Source organism: Equus przewalskii, chromosome 26 (assembly GCF_037783145.1).
Source record: "Equus przewalskii isolate Varuska chromosome 26, EquPr2, whole genome shotgun sequence".
NCBI classification, from domain to species: domain Eukaryota; kingdom Metazoa; phylum Chordata; class Mammalia; order Perissodactyla; family Equidae; genus Equus; species Equus przewalskii.
In genome coordinates, this window is record NC_091856.1 from 26445924 (window position 1) to 26460471 (window position 14548).

The window sequence follows — 14548 nt, forward strand, 5'->3', positions numbered from 1 at the left end:
GTCCTGATAATGATTTCTAGGTTCCTGAGATTTCCAAACCTTCTTCATCCCCAGCATATTGAAGAACATTATGAGGCCTCAGAACCAGAGCAGAGTGTCCAAGTTCCTCTTCCAGGGGCTCCCTATCCAACCAGATCAGCAGAACATGTTCTTTGCCCTTTTCCTGAGCGTGTACCTGACTACAGTGCTTGGGAACCTGCTCATCATCTTGCTCATCAGGCTGGACTCTCGCCTCCACACCCCTATGTACTTCTTTCTCAGCCACTTGGCCTTCTCTGACATTTCTCTTTCATCTGTGACAGTTCCAAAGATGCTCATGAACATGCAGACTAAGCAACAGTCAATCTTCTATGTGGAGTGCATTTCTCAGATGTGTTTTTTCTTAGTTTTTGCTTGTCTTGACCACTTCCTTCTTGCAGCGATGGCATATGACAGGTATGTGGCCATCTGTTGGCCACTCCAATACACAATTGTTATGAGGCATGAGCTGTGTGTCTTATTAGTAGCAGTGTCCTGGTTCTTCTCTTGTCCACAAGCCCTGTTGCACACCTTCCTCTTGGTCCAACTTTCGTTCTGTGCTTACAGTAGCATCCCCCACTTTTTCTGTGACCTCACTGCACTCCTGAAGATGAGCTGCTCAGACGTTTCCCTCAATGAGCTAGTCATCTTCACTGAGGGAGGAATGCTTTTCATCCTGCCTTTGAGCAGTATCTTGGGCTCATATATCCATATAGGGACCACCATCCTGAAGGTTCCATCCACCAAGAGATTATTTAAAGCCTTTTCTACTTGTGGCTCCCATCTCTTTGCGGTGTCTTTATACTATGTGACACTTGCAGCTGTTTACTTTTTCTCTTCATCATGGGGCTCCAACAACAAAGACATAATTGCTTCAGTCATGTATGCAGTAGTTACCCCCATGCTGAACCCCTTCATCTATAGCCTGCGGAACAGAGATATAAAACAGGCCCTAGAAATATTTGTCAACAGACTATCTTCTTTAAGTGACAATAACTAAGTCCTCTTAATGCAGTCATGAGGACAGTGAGATGTATCTCATAAATTATTGTGTGGTTGAAAACTCAATATAACTTTGGAAGTACATATATTTTGCTGTCATGCATTGTGTTGTTAAAATGTTAAATAGGTTAAGTTTGCTACTTGGATTGTTAAATATTCTTTAGTCCTAACTAATTTTTTCTGCTTATTAATCATCTCTTATAAGATGTGTACTAAATTTTATGCAAAATGTCACACAACTATAATTTTTTATCTTTTTCTCCTTGTAGATATGCTTGTTTTTGCTTATGTGTTTTTTATGCTATGTTATAGAAGACACACAGGTTTAACATCATGATCTGCTCCTGATGGACTGATTCTTTGTTGAGTGGTGTGCTAAAAGTGGGTTGCATTGGCTTCAAGCTGATTGTGCACATTTCTTCCCAACTCCACATTCAATGGCATCATGTTGGTAGATTGAAATCAGCCATAATGGGAAAAATGACACTATGGAAATTGGAAAATGCTACAAAGTAAGGCTTTGTAAAACACAGAAAGAGAAAGAGAGTCATTTTTACACATTTAACAGCACACCATCACATTTATAATTGGGATATATTCCATTTTACCTCTACAATGGCACCTGGATCAACATCTCATCTACTTATTCTTATATAAGTATAGATATACCACCTTTCTTTTGGTTAGTGTTTACATGGCATTTCCTTTTTTTTTTTTGATTGAGTTCATAACAGTTTACATCAATGTGAGATTTCAGTTGTACGTTATTTCTTCATTGTCACCACATAAGTGCTCCCCTTCACCCGCTGTGCCTACTCCCCAGTCCCTTCCCTTGCTAACCACTGAACGTTTTTCTTTTCTATGTGTTTGTTCATATTTCATGTATGAGTGAAATCATCTGGTGTTTGTATTTCTCAGTTTGGCTTATTTCACTTAGCATAATTCCCTCCAGTTACTTCCATGTTGTTGCAAACGGGATGATTTTGTCTTTTTTATGGCTGAGTAGTATTCTATTGTGTGTGTGTGTGTGTGTGTGTGTGTGTGTCTATATGCATATCTTGTTTATTGAATCATCGGTTGACAGGCACTTGGATTGTTTACATGCCTTGGCTATTGTGAATAGTGCTGCAATGAACATAGGGGTGCCTATGTTACTTTGGACTGTTGATTTCAAGTTGTTTGGGTAGACATCCACTAGTGGGATAGCTGGGTCATATGTTAGTCCTATTTTTAGTTTTTTGAAGAATCTCCATACTGTTTTCCATAGTGGCTGCACCAGTCACCTTCCCACCAGCAGTGTATGAGGGTTCCTTTTCTCCACACCCTCTTCAACATTTCTTATTTTTAGTCTTAGTGATTATAGCCATTTTAACAGGCATAAGGTGGTATCTTAGTGTAGTTTTGATTTGCATTTCCCTGATGATTAGTGATGTTGAACACCTTTTGATGTGTTTATTGGCCATCTGTATATCTTCTTTGGAAAAATGTTTCTTCATATCCTCTGCCCATTTTTTGATGGAGCTATTTGGGTTTTTACTGCTCAATTGTGTGAGTTCCTTATATATAATGGAGATTAACCCCTTGTCAGATATATGATTTTCAAATATTTTCTCCCAATTGGTGGGTAGTCTCTTTGTTTTGATCCTAGTTTCTTTTGAATTGCAGAAGCTCTTTAAACTAATGAACACCCACTTGTTTATTTTGTCTTTGATTTCCCTTGTCTGAGAGGACATGGTATTTGAACAGATCCTTTCTAGTTTGATGTCAAAGAGTGTACTACCTATATTATCTTCCAGGAGTTTTATGGTTTCAGGACTTATCTTTGAGTCTTTGATCCATTTTGAGTTTATTTTTGTGTATGGCATGAGATAATGGTCTACTTTCATTCTTTTGCATGTGGCTATCCAGTTTTTCCAACACCATTTATTGAAGAGACTGTCTTTTCTCCATTGTATGTTCTGGGCAACTTTATCAAAGATTAGCTGTCTGTAGATGTGTGGTGTTATTGCTGGAGTTTCTGTTCTGTTCCACCGAGCTGTGCGCCTGTTTTTGTACCAGTACCATGCAGTTTAGATCACTATGGCTTTGTAATACATTTTGAAGTCAGGGATTCTGATGCCTCCAGCTTTGTTCTTTTTTCTCAGGATTGCTTTATTAATTTGACATATTTTGTTGCCTCATATGAATTTTTGGATTCTTTGTTCTATTTCATGAAGAATGTAATTGTTATTCTGATTGGGACTGTATTGAATCTGTAGATTGCTTTGGGTGGTAAGGACATTTTAACTATGTTTATTCTTCCCATCCACGTGCATGCAATCTCTTTCCATCTCTTTATGTCATTATCAATTTATTTCAGTAATGTCTTATAGTTTTCATTGTATAAGTCCTTCACCTCCTTGGTTAAATTTATTCCTAGGTACTTTATTCTTTTATTTGTGATTGTAAATGGAACTGTACTCTTGAGTTCTCTTTCTGTAAGTTGGTTATTAGAGTATAGAAAAGCAACTGATTTTTGTAAGTTGATTTTGCTCCCTGCAACTTTATTGTAGTTGTTAATTATTTCTAATAGTTTTCCGATGGATTCCTTGGGGTTTTCTATATATAAGATCATGTCATCTCAACCAGCAAGAGTTTCACTTCTTCCCTGCCTATTTGGATTCCTCTTATTCCTTTCTGTTGCCTAATTGCTCTGGATAAAATCTCCAGGACTGTATTGAATAAGAGTGGTGATAGTGGTCATCCCTGTCTTGTCCTTGTTCTCGAGGGATGGCATTCGATTTTTGCCCATTGAGTATGACATTGGCTGTGGGTTTGTCATATATGGCCTTTATTATGTTGAGGTAATTTCCTTCTATCCCCATTTTGTTAAGAGTTTTTATCATAAATGGCTGTTGGATCTTGTCAAGTGCTTTCTCTGCATCTATTGAGATGACCATGTGGTTTTTATTCCTCAATTTGTTGATGTGGTGCATCACATTGATTGCTTTGCAGATGTTGAACCATCCCTGCGTCCCTGGTATAAATCCCACTTGATCATGATGTATGATCCTTTTGATGTATTGCTGAATTTGGAGGGCCAAAATTTTGTTGAGGATTTTTGCATCTATTGTTCATCAGCGATATTGGCCTGTAGTTTTCCTGTTTTGTGCTGTCCTTGTTAGGCTTTGGTATCAGAGTTCTGTTGGCCTCGTAGAATGTGTTAGGAAGTGTTGCATCTTCCCTAATTTTTTGGAATAGCTTGAGAAGGATATGAATTAAATCCTCTCTGAAAGTTTGATAGAATTCTACAGGGAGGCCGTCTGGTTCTGGGCTTTTACTCTTTGGCATGCTTTTGATTATTGTTTCAATCTCTTTCCTTGTGATTGGTCTATTCAGATTATCTGTTTCTTCTTGCTTCAGCTTTGGCAGGTTGTAAGCATCTAAGAATTTATCCATTTCCTATAGATTATCCATTTCATTGACATATAATTTTTCATAGTATTCTCTTATAATCTGTTCTATTTCTGTGGTGTCTGGCATTATGTCCTCTTTAATTTATGATTTTGTTCATCTGAGGTTTCTCTCTTTTTTATTTCTAAGTCTGGCTACAGGTTTGTCAGTTTTATTTATCTTCTCAAAGTACAAGCTATTTGTTTCATTGATCCTTTCTACTGCCTTTTTTGTTTCAATAGCATTTATTTCTGCTCTGATTTTTATTATTTCTCTCCTTCTGCTGACTTTGAGCTTTGTTCCTCTTTTTCTAATTCAGTTAGGTGTAATTTGAGATTGCTTATTAGCAATTTTTCTTGTTTCTTAAGGTGAGCCTATATTGCGATAAATTTCCCTCAATACATTTTTTGCTGCATCTCATATAAGTTGGTATGATATGTTATCATTTTCATTAGCCTCCAGATATTTTTTCATTTCTCCTTTAATTTCATCAATGATCCATTGCTTGTTCAATAGCATGTTGTTCAGTCTCCACATCTTTGTCCGTTTCTCAGCTTTTTTCTTGTAATTAATTTCTAGCTTTATAGCATTGTGATCGGAAAAGATGCTTGTTATTATTTCAATTTTCTTGAATTTATCAAAGCTTGCCTTGTTTCCTAACACATGGTCTATCCTTGAGAATATTCCATGCACATTTGAGAAGAAGTTGTATTCTGCTATTTTTGGATGGAGTGTTCTATATGTGTCTATTAAGTCCAACAGGTTTAGCTTTTCATTTAATTCCACTGTTTCCTTGTCGATTTTCTGTGTGGATGATCAATCCCTTGATGTGAGTGGACTATTGAAGTCCCTTAATATTATTGTGTTATTATTAATATCTTCTTTTAGGTTTGTTAATAGTTGCTTTATGAACTTTGGTGCACCTGGGTTGGATATAAATATCCTGGGACGTAGATATTTATACGTCTCCTTGATGTCTTCTTGATGGAGTGTCCTTTTGATCATTATATACTGTCCCTCTATGTCTCTCTTTACCTGGGTTATCTTGAAGTCTACTTTGTCTGATATGACTATTGCGACACCTACTTTCTTTTGTTTGCCATTAGCTTGAAGTTTCATCTTCCATGTCTTCACTCTGAGCCTGTGTTTTTCACTGGAGCTGAAATGTGTTTCCTAGAGGCAGTATATTATTGGGTCTTGTTCTTTAATCCATCTCCCCACTCTGTCTTTTTATTGAAGAATTCAATCCATTTACGTGTAGGGTGATTATCTATATATGAAGGCTTAATGATGTCATTTTATTATTCGTTTTCCAGTTCTCCTGCATTTACTTTGTTTCTCGCCCTGTGTGTTTTGGTCTACCCATTGAATTATGTAGTTTTTTATGATGTGTTTCTTTGTTTTCTCCTTACTTATTATTTGTGTCTCTGTCCTGCTTTTCTGTTTAGTGGTTACCATGAGGATTGTATTCAGAATCTAGTGTATAACATAGTCCAATTTCTGATGGCCTCTTATTTCCTTAGTCTAAACTGATTCAGTGTCTTTCCTCCTCCCTTCCAAAGTTGTTTTTCTCATATCTTATTCCATCTTGTGTTGTGATTTTGTGGTTAAAATGACAAGATTATCTTTCCTTTTGGGGTTTCCCTTCCTTTATCTTTCTTTTCTTTTTTTTTTTTTTTTTTTTTTGAGGAAGATTAGCCCTGAGCTAACTACTGCCAATCCTCTTCTTTTTGGTGAGGAAGACTGGCCCTGAGCTAACATTCATGCCCATCTTCCTCTACTTTATATGTGGGACGCCTACCATGGCATGGCTTTTGCCAAGCAGTGCCATGTCCACACCCAGGACTGAACTGGCAAACCCCAGGCCGCTGAGAAGTGGAATGTGTGAACTTAACCACTGCGCCACTGGGCTGGCCCCTATCTTTAATGCTATACTTGAGTATTTGCTCTCCTATCCTGATTCTGTCTACCAATTTATCTCCTTACTCTGTGCTTTGTAACTCCTTTCTCCCTTTTGTTTCAAGTATAAGGGCCTTCTTGAGGATTTCTTTGGGGGCAAGGGGCGTCTGGTAGCTACGAACTCCCTTAGCTTTTGTTTGTCTGGGAAAGTTTTTCTTTCTCCCTCATATCTGAAGGATATTTCTGCTGGATAGAGTATTCTTGGCTGAAAATTTTTGTCTTTCAAAGATTTGAATATGTCATTTCACGTTCTTCTAGCTTGTAAGGATTCTGCAGAGAAATCTGCTCAAAGCCTGATAGGAGTTCCTTTGTAGGTTATTTTCTTCTGCCTTACTTCACTTAGTATTCTTTCTTTGTCACTCATTTTTGCCCAGTTTACTACTATATCTTTTGCAGTAGGTCTTTTCATATTGACATATCTAGGAGATCTGGAAGCTTCTTCTACACGAATTTCCACCTCTTTCCCTAGTTTTGGTAAGTTCTCTGCTATTACTTCTTTGAGCATGCTTTCTGCTCCATTCTCCTTCTCTTCTCCTTCTTGAATACCTATAATTCTCATGTTGCATTTCCTAACTGAGTCGGATATTTCTCAGAGCCTTACTTCATTTCTTTTTAGTCTTAGTTCTCTATCCTCCTCTGTCTGGAGCATTTCATCATGTCTATCTTCAATTATGCTGATATGCTACTTTATGATGTCTGCTCAAGCATTCAGAGAGTCCATAATTTATTTTATCTCTTCCATTGTGTCTTTCATCTCTATTATTTCTGATTGATTCTTCTTTATAGTTTCAATCTCTTTTGTGAAGTAGCTCCTGAACTTGTTGAATTGTTTCTCTACATTGTCCTTTACCTCATTGAGTTTTTTGATGATAGCTATTTTAAGTTCATTGTCATTTAGATTACATATTTTTGTGACCTCAGGACTGAATTCTGGGTATTTTCCATTTTCTCTCTGGTCTGGAGATTTGATACAATGATTAATATTAATAGAGGGGCTGGCTCTGTTCTTATGCATCCTGATATTATTTGATTTCAATTACCACCTATCGCCACTGTGTAGGGGTCGAGAGCCAGGTATGCTGAGCCCTCTGCCTTCAGCCAAGATCCCAGGCACTGGAGTGGGTGTGGGGTGGGTAGGGGGATAGGTGCTATCTCCTGCGTGCTCTTGGGGCTTCTCACTCTGCTCTCATTTTCTGCTGTCTTGGAGTGTTGGCTTGGTGAGGTTACCCCCTGTGAAAGCTCTCACCCTAGTCTTCCCTGTAGGCTATATGGTCCCTCAGGGCACCTTGATGTTACCACAAATGAACATCTCCTCTCCTGCTCCTTCCAATTTGAAGGCCTCCCACTGTCATGGATCACAGCCTTTAGGGGAGGGAGTGAAGTATTCCCTTACCCTGTTCCAGCTCCTCTGATGGGGGCGTCAGCCTCTCTGCCCTCCATGGTATGCCTGCGTGTGTCTCTCCAACATTTTTGTGTTGTGTTAGGGTGTCCTCTGTTGGAATGTCCCTTTTTATTGTGTGTTGGACAGGAGAGAATCCCAGGCAAGTTCACTCTGCCATGGTGCTGACATCACTCTACACGGCATTTCTTTTCCCTCACTTTATTTCAAACTTTTCTGTGTCCTTACATCTGTGAGGTGTCTGTTGTTAACAGTGCAAAGTTGGATTTTGCAATTTTTATGCAGATCGACAATCATTACATTTCTGGAGAATTTGATTTATTTACATCTAATGTAATCATAATATATTTTAACTTGTATTTTTCATATAACTATGTGCTTCTTGTTTGAGGCATCTTTTTCTTATTTATTTTATTTCTCCCTTGTATTAAATAAATATATTTTGTTATTCTGTTCTCCCTCTGTTAACTTAATCATACATTATTATTATTTTATAATTCTTTTCTGTGCCCTGTGTAGAGACTACTTCTAACCTTCTTTTGAATTTTTTATTGTAGTATAATATAAAAAAATGGAGTTTATGATTTTAATCATTTGAGCTATACAATTCAGGGCATTTAGTACATTCATCACAACTACTTCACCCTACGACCACAAAGGGAAACTCTATGAAACATCAATGCAGTTGAGTGCTTTGCAGCTGTGAAAAAATAATGAGAAAGATATATATGAATCAATATGGAGGAATTTCCAGGTTATTTTGATCAATGAAAAAAATAATGTATAAGAGAGCATCTATAGCATGCTATTTTTTGTGTAAAAATGAAGAGGAAGTACTTTATACATCTGTCTGCCCATTTGAGCAAAAAGAAACACAAGGAGAATAAATCAGAAACTAATGAGATTGCTTACCTACAGTAAGTGGGTAGGAATGGGGTAGAAATATGGGAAGATGACTGTATTTATTTGTATAGTTTTAACTATCTGTATTTTACCTACTAATAAATAAATAAAAGAATGTGAGGAATAAAGCAAAATAGAATAAAGGAAAACAAATAAACTTAACTATCTTGCAATTTAATCTCATAATTAGACTATAGAGGAAAATAAGATAACTAACCTAGTAATTCTTGAAGAATCTGAAATTACTTAACCTGTGTTCAAAGACTCAGCAAATAAGCAACGATGCTCTAACAACAGTGCCTCACCTGGGAGTCTTAAATTACTTTAAGGCAGAAGCAACTGATACCAGTTAGCTCAGGCTCATCTACTATTTTCCCTGTAGTGAAATATTATGATCTGGCTTTGGGTTGGTGTAGTGTCCTCTATTCTCATCAAGATCTACACTAATAGAGGGCTGGGACTTTTCCTTTCTGTTCACTGCTATATTCTCACTCCTTAATAGAATTCCTGGTATAGATTCAATGTTCATAAAATAATGGTTGAATGAAACAGTGAATGCCCTCTTGTTTCTGTACAATGGATCTTACTGACTGCTTTTGGGTTGATGTTTTCCTAGACCCCGACTGGGATAGAATGAAGATGTATGCATCCACAGGTGTGAGAATTTAATAGGAGTGTGGTTAAAAATTCATTGCTTTCCCAGAGAATTATGTTATGAGATGTAATGATTCTGATCGTCCTTTCTAAGTTCCTGAGATTTGCAAACTTTCTTCATCCCTAGCTTATAGTGGTGTGAGACATAGGAACCACAACAGCATGTCTGTGTTCCTCCTCCTGGGGCAGCAGGGCATATTCTTCACTCTCATCCTGGGAATGTACCTGACCATGGTGCTGGGGAACCTACTCATCATCTTGCTTATCAGGCTGGGCTCTTGCACCTGCAACCCCATGTACTTCTTCCTCAGTCACTTGGCCCTCCCTGATGTCTCCCTTTCATGTCAATTTTCCTAAGATGCTGACAAACATGGGTAGTCAGGATCAATCCATCCTCTATGCTTTGAGCATTTCAGAAATGTATTTATTCCTTCATTTTAATTTTATTGACAACTTTCTTCTCACAGTGATGGCAGATGACAGGTATGTGGCCATCTGTCACCCTATCCCTTACACCATCGTGAGAGATGAGCATTGTATCATGTTAGTTGCTGGGTCCTGGATCTCCTCTGTGGCCATGCTCTGTTGCATACCCTCCTCATGAATCAGTTGTCCTTCTGTGCAGGGACTATCATCTTCTACTTCTTTTGTGAACTTGATGTTGTGCTCAAGTCCTCCTGCTCAGACACCTCCTACAATATGCTCTTCATCCTCACTGAGGAAGGACTGATTTTCATTCTGTCATTGAGTGCTATCTTGGGCTCATATATCCACATGGCAGTTATCATCCTGCAGGTCCTGACTACCAAGAGAATCTGCAAAGCCTCGTCTACCTGTGGCTCCCACCTCTTTGTAGTGTTTTTATATGATGGGACAATTGCAGGTGTTTACTTATTCTCCTCATCAGGTCACTCCAAAGTCAAGGACATAATTGCTTCTATGAAGTACATTGTTGTCACTCCCATGCTAAACCATTCATCCACAGCCTGAGGAATAAGGATATGAAACATGCTCTGTTGAAAATATTCAAGACCATGGACACCTCTTGGTGTTGTTAATTCAATCTCACTGTCGTGGGCATCCATGGTGGCTGTAAAATGTATCTCCCTCAATAGTTTTAACTTTGCCTGCTCTTACTGATAACACTTTAACTCCTAGTCTTTCCTCTCTTGGTCTCATTTTGTGTTTCCTCACATCTTTGTGTTCACCTGATTGTTCTTTTTTCCCTACCTGCCCTCTGAATTCTGTGTGTTAATGCTCTGAAGTGAAATGCAAGCTCTCCTATACACTGATGATGTCCACTGAAACCTAGTGAGACTTTAGAATCCAATTCCCTGGACTCTAAGAAGTTGTTTTAATCTCCATTTTTTCTTTATAACCCTATCTATCTACTGCTGATACTAACACATATTTATATGAACTTTCATATTACCTCTAAACTTCATTTACTTCATGTATGAGAAATTCAGAAGTTGCAAAACTGCTATATCTACACAAGAGATGATTATCACAACTGGCATCCATTAAGCATTTATTACTCCTCAGAACAATCCACCTATAAGGGTGTTCATATTTTTCATATTTACAGAGAATCAAACTAAATCCCAGGGATATCTATAAGTAGCTGCCCCAAGACCTAACCTCAGACATGCATGGTTTAAAAAAATCATATTTTTATCCATATGATTTTATTGTCGTCATCCTAATTTCAAATAGAATTGGCCAGTTTGACTATTCTATATATATAAACAATACAGTATGTCCTTTTTTGTATTTCCATTTTGTTTTTTTCTGTGTAGTTATGGTTAACTCATTCTCATAGCTTTATAGTTTTCAATTGTATCTATGTTCTTTAATATACTCATACCTTCTAGTTTGGATTGATTCTTGCTGGTTCCAAATTTGGGGCTTGTGTATATACCTAGCAGTGGAATTTTTTAATGAAAATTTATGCATATTTCAATTAATTAATAGGTAATTTTTAAAGTTAGACAAAGTGTTTGTACAAGTTTACACTCCTCCCTGTAATATATAAAAAGGCGTGCTCCACTTTCTCACCAACACTTATGCTGTACATCTTTTCTGCTGTACACATTCTTAATGATTTGTAGAAGTAGTATATCAGTGCATTAATTTGCATTTGTCTGATAACTGGTGTCGTTTTTCTCCTTTGTCTATTCTTATTGATCAGTTGGGTATTCTCTCTTGAGTAAATGCTCTATTCCTAGTCAATTGCTGATGTTTTATTTAGTGGTCTGGGTTTTTTTTTTATTGGTTTCTCAGAGTTCTTTATGAATCCTGGATATAAGCCTTTTGCTGGATATATGTATTGAGAATTTATGCTTTCGTTATGTGGCTGGTTTTTTCACAATCTTAATGAATCTTTTGATGAACAATGTTTATATATCTTTACTTAGTCATATGTATATTTTTGTTTCCTATGTGACTAACTCTGTGCCCTTTTCAAGAAATTTTTGTCTACCAAAATATCTTGAAGATATTCCCCTAAATTTTTACCTTAATGAATTCTTATTTTGCCTCTAATATTTGTATATAAAGTCCTTCTGGGTTCACTTTTGGTGTGTGTTTCAAGATATGGGCACAAATTAATTTTCCTCCATATGGATATTCAATAGATATAAAATTGATTAAACCATTGACCCTTTCTCTAATCCACTTCAGTGTCGTCTTTGTAATATATCAAATGACCAAATATAAGTCATTAATATCTTGGCTACTATTTACTCTTGCATTTCCATTTGAATTTTAGATTCTGCTTGAAAAAACCAAAGTGAAACTATTGATATTTTATTTGGGATGGTATTAAAAACATAAAACAGCTTAGAGAAAACTGACATTTTAAAAATATTTAATCTCCAATCTGGTAATAGGCTATATATCTTCAGTTATCTAGATATTCTTATTTTCTTTCCATACATTTTGTAGTTTTATGAGGACCTACACATCTTTTGTCCAACCTTCCCTTAGGTTTTTCATATTTGTGTGCAATTTAAAAACATTGTAATAATTTATGTTTCATATTCACTTTTTCCTACTTTATAGAAATATAGTTGACTTTCTATATCAAAGTCAATATATGTTTGCTAAATTTGCTTGTTTTTTCTTATAATTTTCTATATATTGTTTTGGATATTTTAGGTAAATCATAATATTATTAGTGAATAATAAAAATTGAGTTTTACCCTCTTAATGCTTGGATTCTTTATTTCTCTTTATTCAATTAATATACTGCTTAAGATTTCTGATACATTCTTTTATTTTTGCAACTTTATACAATAACATTTACCTCAATGATTTTTAATGATTTCCTCATTTGTAACCCAAAGGAACCAATAAGTTCCCAGAAACATACAGTGTACTAATATTGAATGATGAAGAGATAGAAACCTTGAAGAGACTGATAACAAATAAGGACGTTTAATTAGTGATCATAAACCTTCCAATAAAGAAAAGCCCAGGACCAAATGGTTTCACTGGTGAATTCTACCAAATATATCAAGAACAATTAACACTGATTCTTTTTAAATTCTTCCAAGAACTCAATAAGGGAGAACACTTCCAAACTCGTTTTGGAAGAACAGAAATAGCCTGATAACAAAGCCAGTCAGACGCTATGTTAAAAGAAAACTGAAGGCCGATATTCTCAAGAACATAGATGTAAAAATGTTCAACAAAATACTAGCAAACCAAATTCAACAGCACGTTAAAAGGATCATACACCATGATCAAGTGCGATTTACTGCTGGGATGCAAATATTGTTTAATATATGCAAATAAATTAATGTGATTCAATATATTAACATAATGAAGAGTAAAAACCACATGATCATCTCAATAGTTGAAGAATCAGCTTTTGACAAAATTCAACAACTTTTCACGATAAAAATTCTCAAAAGCTAGATATAGAAGGAAATTACTTCAACATAATGAAAGTTATATGTGAAGATCCCACAACTAATGTCATACTTAACAGGGGAAATCTAACAGATTTTCCTGTAAGATAAGTTACAAAACAAGGTTTCCCACTCTTGCCACTTCTGTTCAACATAGTACTAGAAGTTGTAATCACAGCAATTAGGCAAGAAAAGAAATAAAAGGCATCCACACTGGAAGGGAAGATGTAAAACTGTGTCTGTTTTCAGATGACATGATCTTATATACAGAAAATTCTAAAGATTCCACCAAAAGACGGTTAGAACTAATAAAAAAATTCAATAAAGGTGTAGGATACAAAATCAATGTAGAAAAAATCAGTTGCATATCTTTACATGGAAAACAAACTATCTGAAAAAGAAATTAAGAAAAGAATCATTTACAATAGCATTAAAAACAATAAAATACTTAGGAATAAACTTAACCAAGGAGGTGAAGGACTTGTACATTGAGGACTACGAAGTTAATGACACAAATGAATAGAAAAATATCCATGCTCGTGGATTGGAAGAATTAATATTGTTAAAAATGTCCATAAGTTCCAAAATGATTTACAGATTCAATGCAATTCCCGTCAAAATCTCAATGGCATTGTCCACAAAAATTGAAAGGAACTCCTAAAATTCAGAGAGACACAAAAGATCCACAATAGCCAAATCAATCTCAAGAAAAAAAGAACAAAGTTAGAGGCTTCAGGATTTCTGATGTCAAAATATATTGCACAGCCACTCTAATCAAAACAATGTGGTACTAGCATAAAGACAGACATATACTCCAATGGGACAGAACAAAGAACCCAGAATTAAACACACATATATATGGTGAACTACTATTTGCCAAGGATGCCAAGAATACACAATGGTGAAAGGATAGTCTCTTCAACAAATAGTGTTGGGAAATCTGGATATACACATGCAAAATCTCACAGTAGCCCAGACATGGAAAAAACCTAAGTGTTCGTCAATGAACAAATGGATAAAGAAGATGTGGTATATATATCTAAAAAGAAATATTATTCAGCCGTAAAAACAAAGGAAATCCTTCCATTGCAACAACATGGATGAGTCTAGAAGACATTTTGAGAAGTGAAATATGCCAAACAGAGAAAGACAAATATTGTATGGTATTATTTGTAACTGGAATCTAGGGGACGGCCCCGTGGCTGAGTGGTTAAGTTTGTGTGCTCTGCTTTGGCCTCCCAGGGTTTTCCTGGTTTGAATCGCAGGC

At 36.2% G+C, this 14548-nt stretch overlaps 1 pseudogene across 1 annotated transcript; it reads left to right on the forward strand.

Annotated features, from left to right (window-relative positions):
- LOC103555894 (olfactory receptor 1J4-like) lies at window positions 1–1018 on the forward strand (annotated as a pseudogene). The gene has a single exon (XR_011533430.1). The product of XR_011533430.1 is annotated as an olfactory receptor 1J4-like (transcript).
- The last annotated feature ends 13530 nt before the right edge of the window (window positions 1019–14548 follow it).